The sequence below is a fragment of the Leuciscus leuciscus genome (genome assembly GCF_965113295.1).
Source record: "Leuciscus leuciscus genome assembly, chromosome: 25".
Classification (NCBI taxonomy): domain Eukaryota; kingdom Metazoa; phylum Chordata; class Actinopteri; order Cypriniformes; family Leuciscidae; genus Leuciscus; species Leuciscus leuciscus.
In genome coordinates this window covers 14544448-14554513 of record NC_138724.1, presented here as the reverse complement: position 1 = coordinate 14554513, position 10066 = coordinate 14544448, and the positions used below count along the sequence as shown (strand labels likewise).

General features: G+C 38.1%; 1 long non-coding RNA gene across 1 annotated transcript; it reads left to right on the top strand.

Annotated features, from left to right (window-relative positions):
• Window positions 1-571: 571 nt before the first annotated feature.
• LOC309490674 lies at window positions 572-7344 on the top strand. The gene is made up of 2 exons (XR_014202810.1): window positions 572-1617; window positions 1743-7344. It is a non-coding gene; the product is annotated as an uncharacterized lncRNA (long non-coding RNA).
• Window positions 7345-10066: the final 2722 nt, after the last annotated feature.

Sequence of the window (10066 nt, the reverse complement as noted above, 5' to 3'; positions counted from 1 at the left end):
GAGAAGTTGATCTTAGATGAATTCCTCTGGCTGATCTTGGCGTCTCTCCCATTTCTTCAAGCTCCCTGACGGGAAGTGTGAACCCCACGCCGAGGCTGACACGAGAACAGTCAGACATCTGAACAAATACTGACAGGGTCACGGGGGCCTGATCTGGGGTGAGAGGACAGCTTGTCAAGAGGTGTGGGTTCCTTTGGGATGTCTCACTCAAAACAACTAGCAGTTGTGACGCAGAGCCACCGCTAACACATTTTGCCTGTGTGTCCAAGTGTCTCGCTCACTCAAAAAATCAATCTTATGTTCATGTTTTCATCTGGAAGATGTATTTTGGGGGATTTTGCTCATCTGCAGAATATCTAGAGACACACAAATGGCACTCTTCATAAGTCCACAAGAGATTTGTCCATATATTTGAATAGAATTTGGCATTAGCATGCCGCTTAGATTTGTTATCACTAAAGATAAGTCATACACAAATGATACTCTCCATGATAAGTGCATGGGAGAATCAACAATATATTGATCAACAAAGAGTTTAGTGTTAGCAATGTTGTTAAAGTTAATGAGTTCACACTAATTTGTTAATGTGTTCAATAGCGTTTGCATCCAGAGTTTGCTGTTAGCATTTGTATAAAGCTAATGTGATATTGCTAATATGCTAATGTGCAATGCATACAAATCGCAGTCTTCACATTAATGTTTTTTCCAACATTCAACGTTTATCTTGACTAATTCGTCAACTAAAAAATTCCTCCCAATGCATTCTGGGATTGCATCCCCTGTGAAGTATACATATGATCTAATGATGTAATGTTGCAACCTATACCATTAGGAGCATCCTTCATGCTGGATGGTGCCTTCAAATACAGTCTAGGTAGGCAGCACACTTGGTTTTGGAACAGACAAGTCAATGAAAGGCTACTTCAAAAATGCATGTATCCTCAGGTAAACCATCCCGTCTCCTCATTTAGCCCTTTTTGATTTGAACTAACTGGGTGAAATAAATAAGACGCATGGTCAATAATGAAGATGAGCACATACCAAGAGGTTTTTATGGCTCAGTGAAATGGAAACCAAACTATTTAGGAAGCCGTAAACTCAACATAAGAACTCATCGTGTCAGCTCTCAGCACCCAGCTCCATATATGGGAAGATTTGCTTCAGCTGCTCACATGGAAAGTTTTCACCTACTAACATCCAGGAATGGGAAAAATGGGCTAATATTGATCGAGTTCTGTCATTGTTACGCTACATACACTAACACGCATGCTAAATTGCCTCAATGTCAAGATCACAAGAGGAACCAAGCCGTCCAAGCATCTATTTCTGGCTTCAGACCTGATTGTTCTGCTGTTATGACTAGATAGATATATAGATGGATAGATGGGAAGAGTTTAGTGCAGTATATCAATAGATAGATTCATACATGTATACATAGATGGGTGGATGGGGAAGAGTTTAGTGCAGTCTATCTCCAGAACAGCTTGAAAACATTGTCTTGCTTCAGTGAACCTCACAAATGAGTCACATCAGTGCAGGAGAATTCCTGATCTCCATCCGGCCTTATGCTGTTATGGAATCTCTTATCTTGAGGATGCAAAGTGAAGCAAACTGACGGTAAGTGCTTTGCTGACTCTTTCCCAGCAGTGTCCAAGTGTTTAACACTGATTTCATACCTAGAAGGTTTGTTGATTGACAAGCAACATTTGATTTTTAGGCTTTTAATCTTGTTTTATTTCAAGTGACCAAGGATCTTCTGATATTCTGGAGGAGAATAATCGCTGTCATCTCGTCACATCTGAATTCGCCATTCTGGCCAGATTATGGTGGTCTGTCTTGCGTGAGATACGGAGATTTCTCCAGCTGTGTTAGTGGAACACAGACAAACACTTCATAGGGAGGAACCCTCACTAGCCCACAACTATTCAACCATTATGGCTGCCACCCGCATCAAACAGGCTTTAAAAAAAAAGAAGGGGAAAAAATAAAGAAAGCTCTCAAATGAATCACATTCCACTGCCAAAGCTGCTTGTTTTTCACATTATCATGAGTGACGTGAAAAGCAGAGGAGTTTGTCGGCTTGTTTTCCTCTCCAATTTTATGGCCAGGGTGGGAGTTGCTTTGCTGACAGATAACAATTTGGACAACAGCTTGAAATGAGTGTAAGAGACATGTAGTTCCTAAGGTGACTGTCTGCTTGGTAAATCGAAGGCTGCTCATGTGAAATACTATCTTGCCACATCACAATGAAGGGTCAAATTAAAGCTATGATAGACACAATGTAATCAAAGGAAGAGACGGGCATTTTTGGTGTCATGTCTTTTCACGGAGACTTCTCTTGGCAGAAGGTGCAGCTATTTCTCCCATAATGGTTGAGGTTTATCTACGAAACATGACACAAAAGCAATTCTAAAGTAGTCAGTAAAATTATGCTACTCTATAAGACCTCATTTTCACCAAAATGAAAGTATTGCATACATCTTTTTACAAATACGTCAATCCCAGAATGCATTGTGACGAGCTACGCAAAAACAAATAAATAAAAAATGGTACAGAAAATGAAGGGAAATGTTGATTGCAAATTTAAGCCTTTTTAGTCCGTTCTGAAAAGTATCAATTAAAAAACTGTCTAAATTTGTCTGGTGACTGTGATTGAGTTGACCAATGAAACCGGCTGTGGGAAATTGGCCTTTTCTGCTTATTACGAGTATTAAGTTGTCAGATGAGCAACATGCAAACATCAAACGAATCAACTTTTCTTGAACTTTTTTATAATATTGACATTATGACATATCCAACAAAAACACTCCAGAAGTGTCTAAATTGCACTATGAACTGCACAAACCACAAAACCTACTACTTTACATTGCTATGGGCTATGGGGAAATGACTAGGAGCTTGGTTTAAGAATTTAAAATTTTCTTTAAAAGAAAGGATGCCGTTGCCTGTATGCGGACTGCACACATTGAAACTGCTGGCAGGGTTTAGGAGCAGTTTCAGATCAGTGCCAAAAAATGAAAGAATCCTCCCCTATCATACTCATCTCAGACCTTACAGTAGAAATGCTCTGGCGCTCAGGGTGAAAATCTGCCCAGGCCCGCCAGGCATTTCTCCCAGAGACCACCTCAGCTCTGATCTCTCTCAAACAGCTTGCGGCAGCGGAACGCAACACATCTCCTTCATGGGTACCAACAGTCCAGGCTTTAGTGAGTAGTCAGCACATAAAGAGATCTTAATCGCCTCTCTCCACAAGTCCATCTGTGTGAGTCTTAAATCCTTAATGTGGCCTGTTGGTTTTTGTATCGCAGGAACACAGAGGGATACACGAAAAAAGTCCTGTTATGTAGGAATTTGGCTACCATGGACCATTATACATACAGCATTATACTACAGGCTGTTGAAAGCTTGAATCTGATTGGTTGACGAACATTATTTTCAGGGAAACACACGGCTAAAGTAGTTCCCGGCAGGTTTTGAGTCTGCATTAGTCTGCTATCACTGGCTGAAGCCTCTGCTTCGCGTTGTGGCCGTAATTCAACTGTTAATTTACTAATTAACCGCATGAAAGCCGCAACTGACCATTTAGAATCAACTATTTCAGACAGCTGTGAAATTAAAAGTATGGAGGCCTGCACATGACACAGGGACAAAAAAAAAAAAAAGATATTATGGGCATGAATTTAGAATTTGTTACTTTTTAATTTGTGGCCACATTGTACTAATTTGTTGAAAAACTGTGGCAAAATGTAACCTAAATGTGGGAACAGTTTGGTACAACGTGGACACAATTTACCTAAAACAAGGGAATGAATTGAGTCGTGGGAACAACTTTCAAACATATGTGGCTGAATTAAACCAATATTTCCACTTGGCATTGTGTAGCGTTTACTACAGTAAAGTTGACTGAGAGGATCAGGCAGTCTGAGCTGGTGTGATTGAGTGGAGGAAGGGGACTGATTTGCATATTCAATCTATTTTAAGACATGAAGAAATTATTTTCACAGGACAAAAAAAACAAAACATTTAATTTAATTGAAGATGAGAGTTTTAATGGTTAAAATGATTGACTGAAAGCGGACTTTAACTTGTGGTCGTGATATGTTTTAGTTTTAGTTTTTCTCCACATTAAAGGGATAGATCACACAAAATATTAAAAATTCTGTTGTTCTGTTGTCAAGCTGCTGCTTTCCATGCAAAAAATGTTAAGAAAAAGATCTCTAATCTTATCAAAAAGTACTGTTGTATTAGATTCCAAGTCATCTAAAGCCATACAAAAAGACATGGAAAAACGAAGCTTGGACATTCTGCTAAATAACTCTATAGAAAAATTGAATGGGTTTCCAATAAAAGGAGAGTGAGTTAATACTGACAGAATTGTTATTTTTGGCAAAACTAGCTGTTTATGTCATGTACAACCTGGGTTGGTGAAACCTTATTGTAAGCAATACGTGAGCTGGTTATTAAATGCACATGTGTGTGGTCATTCCTCCAGTGATAACTATCGCAGGGCTTGATTTCCCTGGCATGACAGAGTGGAAGCAAGTGTATGCTTGTATGTCATCACCCCCTTGATATGTGTGTGTTGGAGTCTCAAGTTGCGTTGGGGTCAGGTTGCACCTCTGCCTCTCACCAACATTTGCTGTCCAGAATTAATTTACCCCAGCATGGTACTGGTTAATCCCATCTATCTATATATACACTGCAATTTCCCCGAGCTGCTCAGATGGACCTCTGAGAGACTTAGAAAGTCCTGTTTGTCATTGAGAATGAATTCTCTGGGGTGCTTCGCCTGGTCCCTGCCGCAGGGGGAAAACACAGATAAAGTGATAAAGCATGAGGATTAGTTTAGTGAGACTTTTGAAAGTTTTGGGGACCATTTTCATATTATTTAATAAAAAAATTCATATGAAATATGAAAGTCATTTACTGTGGAAAAAGTGAGTGGTACTTGCCCATGCAAATGTCACCACTATAATATCAAGAGTGATGTAAGTTGCTAGGATGTTGTGTGTGGTTGTTAAGGTGTTGCTAGGGTGTTCTGGGTGGTTGCTAGGGTTTTCTGAGTGGTTGCTTGGGCACTGGTAGTTTGTTTATGGGGTGTTCTGGGTGGTTGCTGTTTGCCATTCAGTTGCTAGGATGTTCTGTATGGTTGCTAAGGTGTTGCTAGGGTGTTCTGGGTGGTTGCTATGGCACTGGTAGTTGGTTTCTGGAGTGTTCTTGGTGGTTGCTGGTTGTTAAGAAGTTGCTAGAATGTTATGGGTGGTTGCTAAGGTGTTGTTAGGATGTTCTGGGTGGTTGCTAGGTTTTTCTGCTTGGGCACTGGTCATTGGTTTCTGGGGTGTTCTGGGTGGTTGATAAGATGTTCTGTGTGGTTACTAGGGTTTTTCCTGTGTGATTGCTAGGGCACTTGTAGTTGGTTTCTGGGGTGTTCTGGGTGTTTTATGGTTGCTAGGTTGCTTGGGTGTTCTGGGTGGTTGCTGAGGTGTTCTGGGTGGTTGTTGGGATGTTATTCAGCAGATGCTAGGTCTTTCTGGGTAGTTGCCAATGAGATTTTGGTGGATGCTAAGGCATTGATTAGCAGTTGCTTCGCATTTGCAAGTTTGTTCTGGGTTGTTGTGAGGGCATTGCTTGACGGATACTAGGTTTTTCTGAGTAGCTGACAGGGCGTGACGAGGTGGTTGTTAGGGTGTTCTGTGTGGTTGCTAGGGTATGCTACTTGGATACTATGGAGACAGTTCCTGGTGGTTGCTAAAGCATTGATTAGCAGTTACTTAAATGCTGCATGGGTGTTCTGGGTTGTTGTTAGGGCATTGCTTGGTGGTTGCTAGGTTTTTCTGGATCATTGCTAGGGTATTGCTATGCAGTTGCTAGGGTGTTGGGGGAAATTTCTTACAGGTCAAAAGTCTCAGAATGATATGTATTCTTTGGGATTATGCCACCAATAAGTTTCTTAGAAAAGCAATACATCTCTAGCCACATGATTTGAGGTATCATTCATATCCATAACACAAATGGTGAGGGACGAGTGATGCACTGCAGTTTAATACTCGGACTCATATGTAAGAAATAATAATAGTCGTTTTCTCTAGAAAATACCACTAATGTTATAAATAAATGTGTTGTTGGCCGATATCAAAAGATCCCAAAATGTCTTTCTTAATTTGGCCAACAGCTTAACATTTGATGTTAGGTTCTATATATGAAGATCATCTATGCAGAAGGACTCTTGTTCATGTCAGCTTCTCTGGTTTCCTCTGCCTTTCATTCCTTAATCCTCAGTAGACTTGGGAAGTGTAACTCCCCTTCCGGACAGTCATTATAGAGCCTGAAGGAGATACTGAAGTTGTTAATTTTAGATGTTGTGAAAGATAAATGTTCATGCATGTTAGTTAATTTTTTTTTCTATAACAGAAATGTTATCATGACTGCTTTGTTTGCTCACTTTGTTTAGTTGCTTTCACTGTAATTCTATTTAGCCTATAATCACATTTTGCTTCAGAAAACTCTCGTATTTTGATGCATTATTGAAACGAAGCCAAATAACACAATAATGCAATTTTCTATGAACTGTGTATTTTTTAGCTCTTGCTCCCTGTTTGGGAAAGGACAATGTTCCACAGCTAAAGTCACATCCCAAGGGTCGACCGCTTTGGATAAACATGCATCTGATGCCAGCACTATTACTCCAGCATGGATGGATGTGTCATGAAACCAATGGGTCTGTTATGGTACAAGATCTCCAGAGATGATAAACCATCAGAGACCCAGAGGAGAAAAAAGAACAAGAAGATATAAACAAGGAACTCCAGCTTTCCTTATCATTCCCGGTACTTGTCTTTATATGCTAGAACAGATGGGAGAAACAATAAGATAATGATGCATGCGTATTTCTTCAGATATAAACTGTTTGATTTGTATTAGTTGGATTGGAGAAAGCTGAATATTAAAGGGTCTCAGATAACACTTCCTCTCTCATCTCTACCCAGCCTGTCACTATAAATTTGTACTATGAGGGATTGTGGACTAATCCAAAATGATCCTCATATAAACAGTGTTTAATAAGAGCTGAACAAAGCCAAGTATCAGTTCACACTGTCAGAAACTTTTTTTCTAGTGGGAAAAGTATGAGAAAACCATTTCAGTCTGTCTCAACAAGTTACTTTACAACCATATGCTGGGCAATATTTTTAAATAATATCTTCTAAGATATTTGTTTTCCAAAATACAAACTATTGTCTAATTATATCCAACATTTCCATAGCCTATTGTGTTTGTGGCTATGAATGTTTACAGGCCTCCAAGGTATCTATGCTATTATTCATTTAATAAAAATATTTAACCATAGTTCTTTGGGGCTTATTTCTATTGTAAAATTTAAAATGTATTGAAATTTATTGAAATTTATTGAAATATTTCTGGTACAGGATATACAATCCTCTATTCCAGACTCTAAAAACACAAACAAATATATATATACACATATAAAATTCACATTTTAACATTTATAAAAACCCATCAAATTTCATAATTTAAGTTTTTCTAACAATCATAACTAAATTACATTCATAAATTACATTAGTTAATAACAAGCTTTATAGTTATACATAACATCTTTTGACTGGCAAAATGCGTCCAGCCTATTCTTAAAGGAATTAATAGAAGTGGAACACACAACTTCTTCTGGAAGCTCATTCCATAAGTTTACCGCACGCAGTGTAAAAAAATTCTTTCTCTTTTCAGACAGACATGTTCTAGGGTAGAGTTTAAGCTGCATTTAATCCATCATGTCACCACAAACCTCATTAACTGTAAAAAGTTTTTTGTGATGTAAACGATTACAGGAAGTGACATAATGGGGGTGTGTCATATAAACATAAGATGAAATGGGAAAAAAAGGAATACCTGTTTTGCATTAAAGTCTATACTATTTTTTGCATTATTTTAACTTTTTCCCCGCCGTTGCTGGAATTTTTCGTCAACCCATGTTTTCACTGTTATACGGTAGGTGGCGCTATTACACATCTTCTGAAATATTACAGAATCTCCAGATCAAAACACAGGCGAAAAAATTGTAGAAACAAGCAATAGAAGCATTGCTTTATGCACTCATTAAGCTAATGTGACCATCAAAGATTAAACAGCATACAAATCAAATGAAATGTCGACCCAGAACGAATTATATATGACTGTGAATATTTGGGGGTGTTGATGGACTCGATCTACTCCATCTATGAATTGATCATCGTTCTGAATCCCATCCGAACGAAGTCGTTATGTTTTTTTTTTAATGTTTTTTTTTATTAAACTTACACACACACACACACAAAAAGAAAGCATGAAGCTCGAATAAATGCTTCATGCCTTTTCTATCTTTTTATATATTATATGTTCAGATATTGATTCAACAAAATATTCTATAGGGACTATGAAAGTTTTGTGAAAATGATCAAATAAATAACTTAAAAAATTAAATAAAAAACACTGGTGGGGAAAGAGTTAACGACAGTTAAGCTCATTTACTCAAAACTGCAGTAGTTTTATTAGCATTGCATTGTGATTATTATAATTTTTTTGTTGCATTACAATAATGACATTTGAGGGTTGAATAGATGGTATCGATAAGTAACCTTTAACCAAAACTCCAAGAACAGCTTTGTGCTATTCAATACAATTACAAGAGAGCAGAAATAGTGCAAGACAACTGCGTATTATAAGACTGGGGTTATTTTAGGGAATCATCACATTATGTTTGACCACTTGTCTAAGTGTTTTGTCATTTGGAATATACAGACTGGACCAGCTGCTCGGGCATTAAGAGTGCCCTAAAAATACTCTGAGAAGCTTGTAAGGAGGAGAAGGACAGACCGAAGGATAACAGAGAGAGGAGTCAGTCCGCTCAATATCCCAAAGAAACAAACTGAAGCTCCTCTTGCATCTATCATGGGATCCATAAAGGCACAGCCGAGTCTGTTGATGACATTTTAAGCCCATGCAGAGTTTTTGTTAATTCTTATTGTGAAGAAGTGTTGAAACAAACGGCATGTATGAGTTCTGATTGTTATCTTAGTTATTATGAGATAATGTTATCAGTCAGAAATACGAGAATCTGAGTTATTCTGTCATTAGTGACTCTTGGTCCAACACTTTTCCGTGAGGTTGATGGACCTTTCATCCCAAATAGCATACAGTATTAAAGGGCCGATACCCCTGCCACAGAATGCCACAGAAATCAAAAATAGCATTAAATGCCTCAATAAATTATTTCTAATTACCAAAAAATACCCATAACATTTATTTTTTATTTATTTTATTTGGTTTATATTTAAGTCAAGTCAGGTCACCTTTATAAAGCACCTATATAGCACACTATATAGCACACTAGCACACTAAAAGCACACTATATAGCACCTATAGTGCTTTATACAATACTGATTGTTTCAAAGCAGCTTTACAAATAACAGGAAAATAATGCAACAAAAATTGTTTCTAGAAGAAAATAGCGTCATAGTTCAGCTAAAAGTAAGTTCAGTGATGGTTCGTTTTTGTTGTAAAAAAGTTATTAATTTAGCTCATTTATATATATATATAGCCGCTGGAGAAAACAGTGATGTCATCGTTCAGTTATCATATAATGGTGTCAATGCAGGCAGATCAATAATATTGTTGAATATTAAATGTCCCCAACTAAGCAAGCCAAAACACAAAGGCGAACATTTAACATCTGATGTATTTCTTAAAACTCTTCCAGGCCTGGTTAAAGTGTATATATACAGTATAAAAAAATGGAGATGGATTTCTTTTTTTGTTGCATATACATTAGTCATAAGTGATCCGACTGAGCGATGCATTTTGATAACAGAGCGTCACGTCAACAAACGCGTGCGTTCTGTTCCATTCCGTCGCGCTCAGTGTGTATGAAGACATCTCAAGGAGTTCGCCTTGCCCATCACACCCCTTATATAGGCATATAAACGGTCAAATGTCGAGCAGTAGCGAATCGCCACACAGATCCATAAAAAAGACAGGGGCCTGGAGAAGCAGCCCAATGCGGGTGTTTCCAAAAAAG